Genomic DNA, 16,035 nt, shown 5'->3' on the forward strand with positions numbered 1-16,035 from the left:
TTCTCCCTGTGGACAGCCAAGGTGCCCCCTTCTCCTCATGATATTCTGCCCTCCTGCCTGGGGAGCCCTGATAGGCAGCGCTACCTCTCAGAAGACACAATACTAACGTCCCACAAAGGGCATTTTCCTCTCTCTCCCCAGACCACAGCCTGTTACTTACCGAGACTCAACGCACATCCCTCCCAGGGCCTCTCATCCATACCTTCCCTTCCATTCCCACTATCACCATCAGATAGGCCCTTATTGTTTACTCCTGACCCTCTGGGATAACCTTCCAGCTAGCATCCCTACTTTCAGCCCTCCTTCTCCTCCAACCTGCACATGGATGAAATTTCTCAACTTCTCAGCAACATAAGATAAACCATGTCTCTTCTCAAACAAGATATCTTCTCTCACTTCTTATCATTCACAGAAGAAAACCTGAACTTTGGCATGCTGCTCTTAACATCTTAAAATAAGAAAGAGATTCAGAGGTGGGATTCTGCCTGGGTTGGCTCTGGCATCTCTGACCAGCCTTGTCCTCTTCTGGAACAGCCACTCTTGCTTGTAGTTGGAGTTGCTTGTAACTGATGCTTCCCCAATCTCCTGAATCCCTACCTCTTACTGACTCAAAATCCATCAGCTCCGTGACCACCCAGCCTAAAATAATCAGCCCCTCTTCTGAGCTCCAAAGCGTAATCATATGTGAAAAACGATATGGCAGAGACCTGCTTGCTATGCCCCAACTTCTTCTCCTCATGCTCCTTAGTAATGAATCTCCAAATTTCAGTTGAGCAGTTGGCAGCCCAGCATTGATATATTTCTCATCTTCCTTTGCATTTAGGTATAGCTATGTGACCTGTGGGACATAAACAGAAGTAGTGTGTATGATTTCTGAGAGCTGTCATTAAAAGGAGGGAGAATACTCTTCTTTTCTCCTTTCTGCTTCCAGCTGGTTGAAATGCAGAGATAATGGTTAGAACTTCAACAACTACTCTGGACCATGACGTGACCTTGGAAATGAAGTCCAGATGGGTGAAGCAACAAGAAAGAAAATACCTGGTCACTGATATCATGGACCTCAGCACAAATTAAATGTGTTCCATATAGTGTCTTTCATGTGTGTGTTTCCTCTACTCACAACTAGAACATGAATGTCTTGAGGGTAGGCATTATGCCTTTTCCTTTTTTGTTTTTTTTTTTAAATGTTTATTTATTTATTTTGAGAGAGAGAGAGCGTGAGCAAGGGAGAGCCAGAGAGAGAATTCCAAGCAGGTTCCACACTCAGTGCAAAGCCCAGTGCAGCGCCCCATCCCACGACCATGAGATCACGACCTGAGCCGACATCAAGAGTCCGATGCTTAACCAACTGAGCCACCCAGGCACCCTGCCTTTTCCTTTTTTGAATCATGTGCAGGTGCTTAATAAGTAACTGATCCTGCTACTACCTCTCTACCACCAACTTCTTTTTTGGCCCCTGGTAATTTTTGGAGGGGATTATCCAACTTCTCACTACTGCCCTTTCTACTTCCGGGTTCTCTCTCCTATAATCTGCCTCATCTACTGTAACACAAATCACTTTCTTTAGATGCTGCAGCTCTCTCAGCAAGCTCCCACTCCTCATGCTGAGTTTAAACTCTGTCTTTCAGTTCATGTCACAAATCTGAGTCATTTCCCTGCCTTTCTCTATAATTAGATTCATCTTCTTACAGCCTGCTAGACCACAGGCTCCTGAGCACAGGGATCACCACCAGAGGGATCACTACCAGGTTGTTTACCACTGTAGTAGGTGCTCTATAAAGACCGGGCAACTTCAATTTCCCCATACATATACTCTTCTTCTTCCTAGATTTAAGTGTTCTGCTCCATGACACCCTAGAGAGATCATTCCAAACTGTCAGCCAAGCCTCTTCTTCTATTAAGAACAGGCGAAATCCCACCTTTTCTAGCAAATCTTTCATAAGTGAAAGTGGGAAGGTTACCCACCACCACCCCAACAGTGTCTCCACACATTTACTAATGCCTTTAAAAATGTATTCATAGAGGTGTGATTTTGGCTAATGTCTCCTCACCCTTTCTTGGACATCCAATAAATATCCTATCACAACCTCAGAGCGTGGTTAAAGCAGTGAATGATGAGCCACACTGTCCTGGCATGAATCCTGGTTCTACCACTTACCAGTTATGTGGCCTTGAGAGAATTATTTAATCTCTATGAGATGCAGATTCCTCATCTATAAAATGGAGGTAAAAATAGTATCTACTTCATAGGGTTGCTATGATGATCAAATAAGTTAACATATGTAAAGCATTTAAATCAGAACCTAGATAGTAAATGTTACATATAATGCTAGTTACGTTTTTTTGTTTGTTGGTTGGTTTGTTTGTTTGGGTTTTTTATTCAACATTTAGCTGGAAAACAACTATATGCCAAGCACTAAGCTAGGAGCTGGGAATATAAAAATAAATAGGGCAGGATCCCTATATTCAGGAAGTTTACATCCAAAGGGCAAGGTAGATAAGCAAACGAGGGTGAGTGTAGGCAGCACTACTGTGAAAAGCTGCACGTGGGCTGTAGGAGCCCAGGGAGGCAACATCTAACTGGAGAGAGTGACCAAGGAAGGTTTCCTGGAAGAGATTCTATAGGATTTAGTCTTAAACATCAAGCAGGAAGGACTCAGGAAAAGGCAATGAAAGAGGGGAAGATGGTGATATTCTAGGCAAGGAAACAGCATCTCCATGACCTGGAAGCACAAAACATCATAAAAAGTCCAGAAGTCCCTAAGTGATTTGCCATAATGAAATGATGGTGTATAGGAGGAAATTACAGTAGGCAGGGAACAGCCAGAACATAAAGGGTCTTAGGAGCTAAGGTAAGTAGGTGGCTATGAATAGGATAATAATGATACTACTATTAAAATGAAAACAGTAATAATGACAAAAGCTAACATTTATTCACAGAACTGTGGTAAGAACTATATATGAATTATCTCACTTAAGTCTCACAACAACTCTATGAAGTTGGGACTAGCATTTTTCCCACTAAAAAAAAAAATATTTTGAGAGGAGAGTGAGCAGGGGAGGGGCAGAGAGCAAGTGAGCAAGAGAGAGAGAGAGAGAGAGAGAGAGAGAGAGAGAGAGGGAGAGAGAGAATCCCAAGCAGGCTCCACACTGTCAGCATGGAGCCCGATGCAGGCTCACGAAACATGAAATCATGACCTGAGCCAAAACCAAGAGTCAACCCTCAACCAAATGAGCCACCCAGGCACCCTGCATTATTCCCATTTTATAGGCGAGTTAGCAAAGGCTTGGAAGGGCTGTGGAACTTGCCCCAGTTCACAGAGCAAGTATGTGGTGGGGCTGGGATCTGGACCCAGGTCTGACTCCAAAGCCTGAGTTTGTAACCTCACACAATGAGACAATGAATTACATTAGCCCTTCTCTGTGCCTTTTCAAATTGTACGCATCCTTCAGGATCAATACAATCAACCTTCCTCATGGAACCTCCCCCAAACCACCCAGATTTCACACTCCTTTGTCTGAACTTCCTTGAGGTTTTTTGCCCTTCACCTCCTATTGACAATCATATTCAGTCACACCTTCAACAACTCTAGTGTCCTCTATGTTATCACACACTGTGCCAACTGGAAGACATGTGTTCCTTTGTGATAACTCCTACATATTTACAAAGAAAGGGGAAATTGCAATTGATAAACATCTACCCTAGGCCAGGTACTGTACTAGATCCTTCAACTACAAGATGTCATGGAAAAACCACTTCTCTCTCATATTGTTATTCACCTTTCACATTCTGTGTTATTTCCCAAACTACATTGTAAGCTCCATGAGGGCATGGACTTTGCTTTGAACACGCTTTTCCTAAACAAAAATGTCTGGCACCCAGAACAAGTTTAATAGGTGCGGTGGGCCACCCACGTGGACAGCGGAGGCCAGCTGGGGGCAGCACTCCATCTCACCCAGTACACTGGCGACGGACCCGGCTCCGGCTTTCCAGGAGTCTCATTATAAATCCAGGAGCTTATTACCAAACCATAAAACTTAATGAATCCCTTCCTACTTCCAGACTGTATGTGGGAGGGGCATGACTCCTGCTTTATGGAAGGATAAACTGAGGCCCAACAAGGGCACACATCTGTCACAAGTCCTATGAGCTGGGGAGAGGCACTACAAGTCTTCTGTCTCTCCTTGCTTTCTCAATTGCTCTCAAATGGGGGTCTGTCCTCAGTGCTTCGGCGGGGAGGAACAATAACGACTCCGGTATGCTCTTGACCGAAGCTGTCTTCCCAACATTGTCCCCCTAATGCCTTTAAGGCCAGAGCTTGACAGAGGTGCCGTAGGTGCCCACACACCAATTGCACCTTTGAGTGCCCCAGATTTTTTACATCTCATTTGACTGTCCAGCTAGGAAACACACACACACACACACACACACACACACACACACACACACACAAGCAAAACACAACATCTCTCAGAAGCCTTCTGAGAGTTCCCACCCCATGACCCAAAGAGATCCTGAATCTTCTCTGCTTCTTGAGATGTCTGGCATCCTAACTGCCATATTCACTCAGGGCCACAGATGGGGAGGAGAGGGTTACTGAGCACCTCTTGCATGCCAGGCACTTTTCTCACATAATCTCCCTTACCGCCTTCAATAACCACTGGAGGTAAATGTGATGCCTGTTTAATTGGTGAGAGAATTAAGAAGCTGAAACCAACTGGCTGAAGATCACACAGAACATGGCAAAACTCAGATTCCAATCCAGATATGTGGCCTCCAACATAACTTTTGCCAGGATGGCTTTTTCTACCATGTCTTGCCATCTCTTTACAAAAAAAATGAATAAATATAAATCTCCATTCTAACTTGGGAAGGTCCACCGGGATTTGTCTGACTGGCTTTGGTTGATTATTAAACACTGCTTCCCTGGCCAGCGTGACTGGGGTAAAACCAGCTAAACAAGGTACGTGTGCCAGACGCCTAAAGTTCAAGACTTCTGTCCCAGAGTAAGAAGAAGACCACACAGCGCAAAGAGACAAGGGAACTGCCTTCTTGGATACCACGTGGTGACAGTTCCCTTATATATGAATGGCATTTAAAACATTCAGAGTGCTATTGGAGCACCTGGGTGGCTCGGTCAGTTAAGCATCCGACTCTTGATTTCAGCTCAGGTCACGACCTCACGGTTCGTGGGATCAAGCTCCGCATCGGGCTCTATCTACCCTGGCAGCACAGAGCCTGCTTGGGATCTCTCTCCCTCTCTGTCTCTGCCCCTTTCCCCCTCTCTAAATATATACATGAACATTTAAAAAATAAATAAACACTCAGAGTGCTACAGATAACAGCGTGGGCTTTGAAATCGGGGATGACCTAGATGGAATCCTGGTACTTTTTATGAGACAGTGGAAAAGTTATTAAATTTCTTTGAACCTAAGTTTCTTCACCTATAAAATGTAGATTATAGTATCTACTTCTTATAAGAATTAAATGAAGGGATGAATGAATAAATGAAAAGGATTTTGCATGGTGCCTGGCACGGGAGAAGAGTTCTGTAAACAGTAACTGGGATGAGCAGCTCCAGGAGTTAACTTCTAAGCACCCATTCAAAATACAATTTCATAGCTTTATAATACATAAAAGTGGGGGGCACCGGGGTGCTCAGTCAGTTGAGTATCCAATTTCGGCTCAGGTCATGATCTCATGGCTTGTGGGTTCGAGACCCGCATTGGGCTCTGTGCTGACAGGCTTGGAGCCTGGAGCCTGCTTCAGATTCTGTGTCTCCCTCTCTCTCTCTGCCCCTCCCCTGCTTGTGTTCTGTCCATCTCTCTATCTCTCAAAAATTAATAAACATTAAAAAATAAATTTAAAACAATTTTTTTAAATACATAAAAGTGAGACTATATAGAGTGGAACAGCATAGGTTAATATATCTATTTATACGTTTCTTAATTCTCTAGGTTAAAGCAGTTGCACACACTCCCCTTTGAAAGATAAGACCGAGACACCATCAGTCACCCAGGGGATTCACAGGAAAGCTGGGACCAGAATTCAGGGAGACACAAATGCATCACTGACTAAGGCACCCTGCTGAGTGATCTGGAACAATTCCTCTAACTTTCTGGAGATTTTGCTAAGCTGACTTTAGTGTTCCACCTTATCTCAAATCACTTCCCCATTGTCTCCTGACTTCCTCAGGTTAAACCAGTAGTGTGCAAACCTGAGGTCTGATTTCTACCACAAATCTCTATTTTTGGCCCCTTCAACTAACCACTCTTCCTACCGAGTCTGTCCTCTCCTTGTGATAGTGAATATGTCCTAGTTGTTGTCCCTCCCAGTCACTTAAAGGGCTGTGCTGTCTGTGGGGATACAGAGAAAGGCATGAAAATGTTTCAGGCCCAATTTTACTTGACCAGTAGACACAGATGACTGTCAAATACTTATTTCCATCCTAGACTTCTCCTTTGAGTTTCAGCTTTAAATATCCAACAGTCCATTAGACATTCCACCTGGACTTCCACAGGCTCTTCAACTTCATGTGTCTCACAATGGCCTTATCACTTTTCCTTCTATGTTATTTTCTCTCCTATGTTCTTAACCAGTGGAACCTCCATCTAGCTAACCTAGCAAGCTAGAAACCCGGTGCCATCCTGAATTCCTCCCTTGTCCCTCATCTCCATCTTCCCAATGTCAAATCTAATCAATTGTCAAGTCCCCTCAATTTGTGGGGGGGGTGGGTAGGGAGAGAGGGAGGGAGAGAATCTCAAGCAGGCACCATGCGCAGCACAGAGCCTGACCTGGGGCTTGATCCCACAACCCTAAGATCATGACCTGGGCCAAAATCAAGAGTCAGACACTCAACCAACTGAGCCACCCAGGCACCCCAAGTCCCCCAAATTTCATTTTGGTAACTATCTATCGAGTCTGTCCCATGGTCTCCATCACACATACCAGCCCTGGTTCAGACCCACTGCCATCACTCCACTACCAAGGCCTCCCACTCGGCGGCCCACCTCCAATTCTGATTCCCACCCATGGCTGCCAGACTGACCTACCCACAACTCAAAATCTGACCATGCCACTCTGTACAAAAAGTAGGAAGTATAGTCCCTTCCGCACGGCATTCAAAACCTCCTTACGACCCTTGTCTTCTTTCCCACCACTCTGCCTGACACCTTACAATTCAATGACTTCAAGTGGCTGCATGAGGATTCTCAACCTATCTGCTCTGCCTCACTATGCTGCCTCTGTTCATGCTGTCTCCTCTACCTAGAATGCTTTCTCTCCTACACTTCTCTCCAACTCCTAATTATCCCTTTAGCCAGCATAGATTTCCTCCCACAGGCAGCATTCCCTGAGCCCCACCTCTCCTCTGTGCTCCCCAGATGCTCCTGCATTATCTATACCATTGCACTTCCCAAGCCGTATACTGCAATTATATGTTTAGTGTGTTTGTCTCCCCCTCTAGACTGAACTCCTGGGGGCAGACATGGTCTTAGTCATCTTTACTTTTCTTAACACTTAACATAATTTTAAGTGCTCAATAAATGCTTACTGAGTGAATGAAGGCTAGGCTGCACTCAGCAAATCTCTGAGGGCTAGCATTGTGTCCTTCTCCCCTCTCCGGGCAGGGAAGATGACACCTTAACCATTCTCAGTTCACAGCCTCAGAGGCCCTCCAGAGCACTGACAGGAATCTTTGCCTGCCTTGCCACAGAATAAGGATGGACTAAGCTGCCTGCCCTCTTGCTTCCAAGACAATCGGAAGCAGCTGGTAGTATTTTTATAATGTTATGACACCATCTTGATATTTCCCTGGGCATCTGCAGCAACAGGTCCTAGATGATTTCTTTACAATTCTTGGAAAGAATCAATGGAGAAGCCAAATGCCACTAGACACTGTCTAGCTGGCTACCCCTCACACCTCCTGAGCTTATGCTCAAAACTTTTAACAAGAATATTCTGGTGAAATGACAAGTAAATGCCTTGGGAGCTCACCAGGACCAGTTGTCCCATAAAAGCACAGATTCTTACTTCCTTAGTCACCCATGATGCCAGCAGTAATTAGCCAACCCAAAGGGAGCGAGTAATAGCTGCTATTGGACCATCATTCTGGAACTCATGCCAGATGCATTGGAAAATAATCTGCAGACGTGAGCACTTTACAAGGGATTCACCAAGTGCCCTGACTGCCAGGGCCTGAGGATAATGAGTGCTTATGTGATGCTGATTCCGCTGAGCAGTGAGTAAAAACAAAATAACCACAACCACAAACAAGAAGCCTGTCCAAAGTAAGGGGCTCAAGCATATTCTGGACACAGAAGGTTTAAACAAAGACACTCTTCCCCAGTTAGCTCTCATCCATCCATTCTAGAACACTGTATGGGCCTCACTCTAAGGCTGCCACTGAGGGGAGGGGAGTATGTGATCTCCAATCTACAAATGAACCCACATAAGAGTGGCCCCTACCACCCCAGGGTTCAGTACTGTCCCAGGAGCACACGTCTGGACCTGGGCAGGCTTATGCTAACTGTTCTGGCCTTGCTAAATGCCCCAGTCCAGAAGGCTCTTAAAGTCTGATCCTTCCACGGCTGTATAAGAAATGAAATGTGCTAAAGGGCAGGTCAAGGGCTATGCCAGTTCCTAGAGATCCTAAGGCCTTTGGATAGGTCATGACAAGGCCAACGTCGTCAAGTGGTAAAGCAAGGTGGCTACCGCGTGGTGGGCAGTTCAGTGATTTTACCACTTGAGGTACATAAAACCAATCCCTACCCATCAACAATAATTCATACTTCTTGAATATTCTTATTGGGCTCCTTAATACTAAATCCCTTACTTTATGAGGTTAGTGGTCTTAGAATATTTCTACTTAAAATTTATTAAGCACCCAGTATCCCAGACACTGCCCTGGATCCTTTATATATGTTATTTAATCCTCACAAAATCCCTAGAAGTATTATTATCCTGATTATATAAAGAAACTAAGGCTCAAGGAAGTTAAGGCCCTGGCCCAAGGTCACAGAGATAATAACTGGCAGAACCAGGGTTCAAATCCAGATTCATTGAGCCCAAAAGCTCTTGCAAAAGGCCTGGCTGAGCAGGCAAAAGGAATCCCTGAACTCCCTGCAGTTTCCTAGGTCAGATTTCTTATTCTTCCATTGGCTAAGAACACACAGAATGACTTGAGGAAATCTTGAGAATCAGGCCTGAGGAGCCCTTGAAAGATAAGTAACTATTTACAATCAGTGAAGACCCTGCCCAGCCCTGCGAACCGCTTTGACAAGTGGATTGGGGAAAGAGACGACCACAGGCTCTGACAGGGACCCACTTGGGGCTAGGAACCAGCTGTGCCTCCAGATGAATGCTAATCTGACCCTTGTCCAGACTCGCTGTGCTGCCAGAGGGAGCCCCCTTCTTGAGACACACTCCCTCAGGAGCTGGGATCCAGAGTCTACAGAAAGTAGTCCTTCACTTTCTCTTATACCTCATCCCCCAAAAGTGCCTTGCCACCTTATCTAAAATATTGCCCCTATAACTCTTCTTACCTTCTTCTTCTCCATGGCACTTACTGCTACCTAACATTACACTGCATACCTATACATTTGTTTATTGTTCACCCCAACAGCATGAACTCTGCCAGGCAAGTTTGTCTCTTTCATTTACTATGGTATCCCTAGTGTCTAAGATACAGAGCACTCAATAAACTTTGTTGAATGACTGACTGACTGACTGACTGACTGAATGAATGAATAAACAAATAAATCGTTTAAAAACTCTACTTCTATCCCAGTGGGCTACATAAGAAGACTGAATAATATTGCCTTTGCAGGAAGCCCCATCAAACCTGTTGTTGGACACTTACATCCCTTCCAAATATCCCCCTAAACTTTTGCACAGCTCACCCCCCAGATCCCCAAACCCCAACCCTCCCCAGAGCAGGTACTAAAGGGAGAAAATGGAGCAGCTCTTAGGGAGGAGACACATTTCTCCTCCACTTAAATACAGCCCAGGACCTCTGCAAATTAAAAGCTCCCTCTTTACTGAATCCACTCAGCTTTAGTTATAGGTCGCACTTTTTATTTTTGTAACCAGCCAACCCGCCAAATTATAGGCTCAGGCCACTGGCAGGCACGCCAAACACTGAGGCCAGCTTAGCACAGGCACTGCCCTTTCTGGCCTGAGGGCGGGTATAGGAGTGAGGACTGGGCACCAGTCAAACCTGAAAGGACAGAGGGCATGATCACTCTGCTGGGCAAAGTCGAGTGAGGAGCCTGGTATCACTCAGGCCACCACACTGCCCAGAGGGGAGCCAGATTCCGGGACTCTCCACACAACAGCCATAGTGAACTCTTAACATTATAAAGCAGATCAGGTCACTCCCTCTACAATTGATATCCAAACTCCTTACCAAGGCTGACAAGGTCCCCCGTGACCTAGGCCCTGCTCACCTCTCTCCAGCATTCTTGTAAACCAATCTGATGTTCCTGCAGGTCCTCAACTGTGCAGAACTGTTTCCCACTCTCTGGTTTTGCATAGATTGTTCTCTCTTCCTAGAAAACCCTTCCCCGAGGTCTTTACATATGGCTATGTGAGGGGTCAGTGCAGGTAGGTCTGCAAGACTGGGGTTGAGAGACCACTAAGGAATCTGTTACAACAGACCAGGTAACTGATGAGGACCAACTATGGCCTGGCAGTACATATGGAGAGAAGGTGAGAGGAACAGTAGCCTAGAGTGACTCCCAGGCATCTGGCCTGGATGACTAGCTGGAAGAGGGTATGGTACCATCCTTCTACCTTCCACCCCAATAGTGTGCAAGAAAACACTAGGAGGTAGAAAGCGGCTCACAAACACTAGATACTGTTACTATACAATGAGCTACATTTATTGAGCACTTACTGTGAACAAGACATTGTTAACAATATAAATTATTTAGTGCAAGATAAGATTTCATACTAAAAGAAGGTAAGAGAGATTTGGCAAAGGAAAGAATGCCCAAAACCTGGTGACTAGAAATGGAATCCTCTAAATTTTTGGACTTCTGCAGTTCAGGGGTAACATATGGATCATCCTCTATCCAGTGATAGTTACATGAAATTATTCTGATTTTGTAACCTATAAGGACTGAGTCACCATTCATTTCTCCTATATTTCAATTGTTCAGTTTAAAGAGCAAACCCATGAATGGCTATGAACCACTTACCAACTAATCTCTATTCCCCACTGAAAGCCTAGGCAAGAAGGCCTCCACAGCCTTTTCCACCAATCAGGGACTCTTCCGACAAAACTCTGTGAACTGCCCATCATCCATCCTGATCCAAGCTCAGCCTCTGTCTGTAACTAGGCTCCTCTGTCCCAGCAGCAGAGCTCCTGGCTGCCCCTCACATGGCTGCCTCATTCTTCCTCTTTAATCTCTTTAATCTCCTCCCATCTGCTCTGGCCTAGAACAGCCTCCTAACTCCTGATCCACACCTGTCACCTTTTGACCTGACTGGAAGTCCCTGTCCTTCTTAGAGTACTGCCTGGTTAGCAATCCTCTGCCACACCGATCCTTCCCTAACTCTCCAATCCTTCTGTACTTGTAACTGTGTGACCCCATCACCTCACGATCTCATTTGGCCTTCACAAATGCATGTGACCAGATGCACATGTTATGGATAAGACTGAGGTACACAAAGAGTCTTGTAGACAATCTGATGACACACACTTATTCAAAGTACAGTTCTAAGTATATATTTTGTCTCTCCGACTTGGATAGTGATCATTGTCTTCTATTTCTTTGGAATTCTCTGAAGTACTCAGGAAAGTGCTATGTTTATAGCAGGCACCCAAGACACATTTTCTTAATAAGTCAAGAAAGGCAGAAAAATGAAATGAAAGCAGAAAATCTCTCCTAAACTTCCAACGTCATTTTTGGCCTTCATTTAGGGGGAGTCTTTGTTATGCACTCTCCTAACGACTTGTTCTTTGCCTCTAAGCACATTATCATAATTTGCAATTAAGTATTTATTTGCTTAATATCTGTCTTTCCCTCTAAATTCCACAAAGGCAGAGGTGATACTTGTTTTTTCACCACCAGCGTATACCCAATGATATCTCTGGCACATAGTGAGTAAAAAACAAAGCAAAAATCCCCCCAAAAACGAAAACCAAAACCAAACACTTGAATAGCCCATGTCCTGGTGGGATAAGTCTAGCTGATTCCCAAGTCCAAATCTTCCCACCACACCTCTTAGCAGAGGAAAACTTGTTCTGGAATTTCCCTTATATTCTGCCTTAATCTACACAATCCCCTCCAAAGCAGCACTGAGGACAAGGGGCTGACTCTGGAAAGAGAAGAAAACCATAGTTTAGAACATGGGCTTGCAGTCAGACTGCTTGGATTCAAATCCTGACTTTATCACTTACTAACTGTGTGATCCTAAGTGAGCCTCCCTGGTCCTCAGCTTCCTCACCTATAAAATGGAGATAATAATAACTACTTCATACAATTGTGATGACTAAATGAGATGATGTGTGGAGAGCTTTGCACCGTGCCTGGCACCCCATCAGCACTCAGGAAATGTTAGCTATGAACATGATTAGCTATCTGTATTCCTGGGAGACAAGAATCTAGAGAATGTGGCTTCCCTGGGGGTCAGGGCTGCTAAACTGACTTGACTTTGAGAAACTTAGCTGCAGTGAAGTCCAGGGCTCACATTTATTCTCTTTGCTGATTTCACCTGCTACAGCTCTGCTAAGGCTGGAGCTGCAGCTTTCACTGTCCTAGAAATAAAAGAGGCTAAAAATACACAAGCTGGCTACATCTAGGGACCAAGATCATGATGGCATTAAAGAATTTAAAATACAGCCTCAGGGCAGAAGAGCATCTCCTGGATTCTTTCTACTCTAAAAACTAGTGCCAGCTCAGCACAGGGCAGGGAATGGGGTGCGGCCAGTTGCTGACCCCACTGGTGTCCTTTCTCTTCTGCTCTTCTTTTGCCTTAGTGCAGAGAATAAGAAGGAGGAACTTTCTACTTTGCAATAAAAGTTGAGTATTCCTCCCCTATTTTTCCCCCTTTTGCCTCAGAGGAGGAATAAATGCACAAGTACATATTATAAAAAAAATTTTTTTTTCAATCAAATCAAAAGCTTACAGAATAAAAAATAAGTCACTGTTCAGCCTCCAACTCTATCCATTCCCCTCCAAGGGTCACCACAATTGACAGTTTGGTGTTGACTCTTCCAGGCCTTTTTTCTATATGTTTACATATAAACATATGCGACTTATAAAGCATTATACGCAGTCTTCTTTTAATTGCTCTTTTAGATGATTATATTTACACACAAACACACACAGCTTGGAGATTCCCATCAGCCACAGCCATGTACTGAGTGCCTACCCAGGGCCAGTTATTTGGCTGTACAGTGATAAGCATACATAAAGTCTCCACCCTCATGGAGTCAACAGGCTCAGGAGACAGATAATAAAAAGTAATCAACAAATAATTTAAAAATAAAAAAACAATACAAAAAATTAGTAAGATGCTAAGATAGAGAATAATAAGTGAAGGAAGCCTCTCTGAGAGGTGGCTTTTTTTAATAGGCGGTATTTTTGTTTTTTAACTGAGACCTGAAGTATACGCTGGATCAAGTCATTTGGAGATCTAGAGGCATTCCAGAAGAGGAAACAGCTTGTGCAAAGGCCCTGAGACAGAAAGGAGCTTGTACTGAAATGAAAGAAGGCTAACATGGAGCTTGGTAAACAGGAGGGTGAGTGAGGTCAAAGAGGTCAGCAGGACCAAACAATGTACAAATCTTAAGGGCCAATGCCAGAAGTTTGCTTTTTTTCTATTGTACAAAAGGAAGCCATTAAAGGTTTTAAGCAGCGGAAAGATGCTATGTGATTTAGACTTTAAATTTGGCTGCTTTATGAAGAATTAATAGGGGGATGGAGAAAGGGGAATGGGGGCAATAGGGGAAGTTGGGAGGCCAGTTGGTTGGTGATACAAGTAAGAGCTGATATTGCTTGGACTGAGGCAGTGGCAGTAGAGATAGAGAGAATGGGTAGATCTGAGCCATATTTTTAGAAATGGAATCAGCAGGGCTTGCTGATAGGGTATGGGAAAGGGAGAAGGAAAAAATTAAGGATGACTCCCAGCATTTGTCTTAAGTAACTAGGTGAATGGAAGAGAAACAGATTTGACCACAAAATAGACCATTGGGTTGTTCCCAGTTTTTTACTGTTAAACAATGCAGCCCTGAGGATTCTTTACATGTACCTTCATGTACATGTGTAAACAGTTCTGTAGGATGGTTTCCTAGAAGATGGCCTGGTTAAAGGGTATGCACATTTGAAATTGATAGACACTATAAAATGCCCTCTAAAATGCCTCTACTAAGTTACCCTACCATTAATAGTGTATTATTGTACTATTAAAGACAACCACAGACATTATCAATCTCTAAAATTTTGCTAGATGATTAGCATAAAGTGTATATTTTAAATGTTCATTTTCTTGACTTCTAGTGAGATTAAGAATTTTTTTTCCTTTCCTTGAACTTTTAATTACATAAGTAACACATAAGTACATTCTCCTTGTAAAAAATGTAAACACTGTAGATAAAGGTAAATTAAATTCCCTTTGATTTCCTGTTCCTTCCAATATGGTTCCCCCTTCCATCCCAGAGATAACCACTCTTCTTAGCTCTATTTGTATCCTTCCAGACATGTTTCTATGCGTTATACAAATCTATGTATACAATCAAAGATTAAGCATTTTTTAAAAGTTGTATTTCTAGCAGTCCTTTCAACATGAACAACAACAAAAAAAAAACTAACTAAAAATTTTTGCTGAAGGCCTCTCTAAGTAAATGACATTTAAGTAGAGACCTTCTCCAGGTTAGTTAACCGCTCTGAGCCTTGGTTTCATCACCTGTAAAATAGAAGTGAAATAAATGCCCCACAGAGTTGTTGACAAGTTAACTGACATAACGCATGTAGAACATGTGGCATATACCCAACAAATGTTAATTCTCTTTCCTTAACCTAGGCAAGTTAAATTGAGGCATTTGGTGGAAACCAGAAACTGATCTATTCCTATGAGGATGAGATGGGAGACTCTACCCAGAAGAAAATGTTTTTAATGCTGTCTTAAAAAAAAAAACTTTTTTTCATAATAAGGCCCCTAAAAGATCTGAATTTTTCTTCAGAGATTTTACTATGAAATATTCCAAGCAGCCAAAAAACATACAGGTCATTTAAAAGTCTTTTAGTAGTAGCAGTAGCAATAGCTGTTGTAAGGTAGAAAGCAAGAGGATTTAACTGCTAGAGACTGGTTGTTCACAGTTCCCTCTCAGGCACACCCTGGGAAGCCGACTGCCTGGATATTCCCAGAGAATTTAGGCCTATATGGCACTACCTCCAAACACAGGATATGAGCTAACCTTTGGGTCTCCCTGCAAGGATGCCACTGGTTCCCCTGGTTTATCAAAGTACATCCTGTCATCCCTACCTAGATGTTCCTGGAGGTTGAGGGTATAGCTCAAAAGGGAAGACCCCACCACACAGTGTCCTTAATCAAAATTAAGTCAAAATGTCCAGGGGCCAGAATATCTCCCTCTGAATGGGAGTCAGCCAAGTTTGATCAAGCTCTCTTGTTTGGAACCACCACCAAGAGACGTCATTTCATCTGACCTGATAACCAGGGCTTCTCCTTACAAAACATCAAGAGTACTTGTATCTGGTACTCACTCAGCTCTACCTTCCCATTACTCTAGGCTCAAAGCCAGAGATTCCTAAGCAGATCCAAGAATAAGCTTTAACCCCCCAAAATATTGTGTGTGCACATATGCATTAGGGCAGGGAGAACCAGGGGTCACACGTCTAATCAGATTCGAAACAGGGCCTGTTACCCAAAAGATTCAGAAGCATTGCTGAAAGATCTCTCATACATATTCCCAACCTAAAAGAATTTTTACCCTGGCTTAAGGAGCTATCTGGGGTGGGTAAAGGTCAGCAGTGGAGTATGCATACCCCACACTGCTCCTTGGTAAGTTT

At 43.8% G+C, this 16,035-nt stretch overlaps 1 protein-coding gene across 6 annotated transcripts in view; it reads right to left on the reverse strand.

Moving 5' to 3' along the window:
• Nucleotides 1–16,035, reverse strand: part of FMNL3 (formin like 3) — a 53,788-nt gene that overhangs the window by 28,799 nt on the left and 8,954 nt on the right. Inside the window, exon 1 of one of the 6 annotated variants that reach the window (XM_047865284.1) lies at nucleotides 708–734. The exons of the other annotated variants lie outside the window; for them this stretch is intronic. The gene's annotated coding sequence lies outside the window, so the exon portion shown is untranslated. Of the gene's footprint in view, nucleotides 1–707; nucleotides 735–16,035 lie in introns of those variants that run through there. 6 annotated transcript variants of the gene reach the window in all.

Source organism: Prionailurus viverrinus, chromosome B4 (assembly GCF_022837055.1).
Source record: "Prionailurus viverrinus isolate Anna chromosome B4, UM_Priviv_1.0, whole genome shotgun sequence".
Classification (NCBI taxonomy): domain Eukaryota; kingdom Metazoa; phylum Chordata; class Mammalia; order Carnivora; family Felidae; genus Prionailurus; species Prionailurus viverrinus.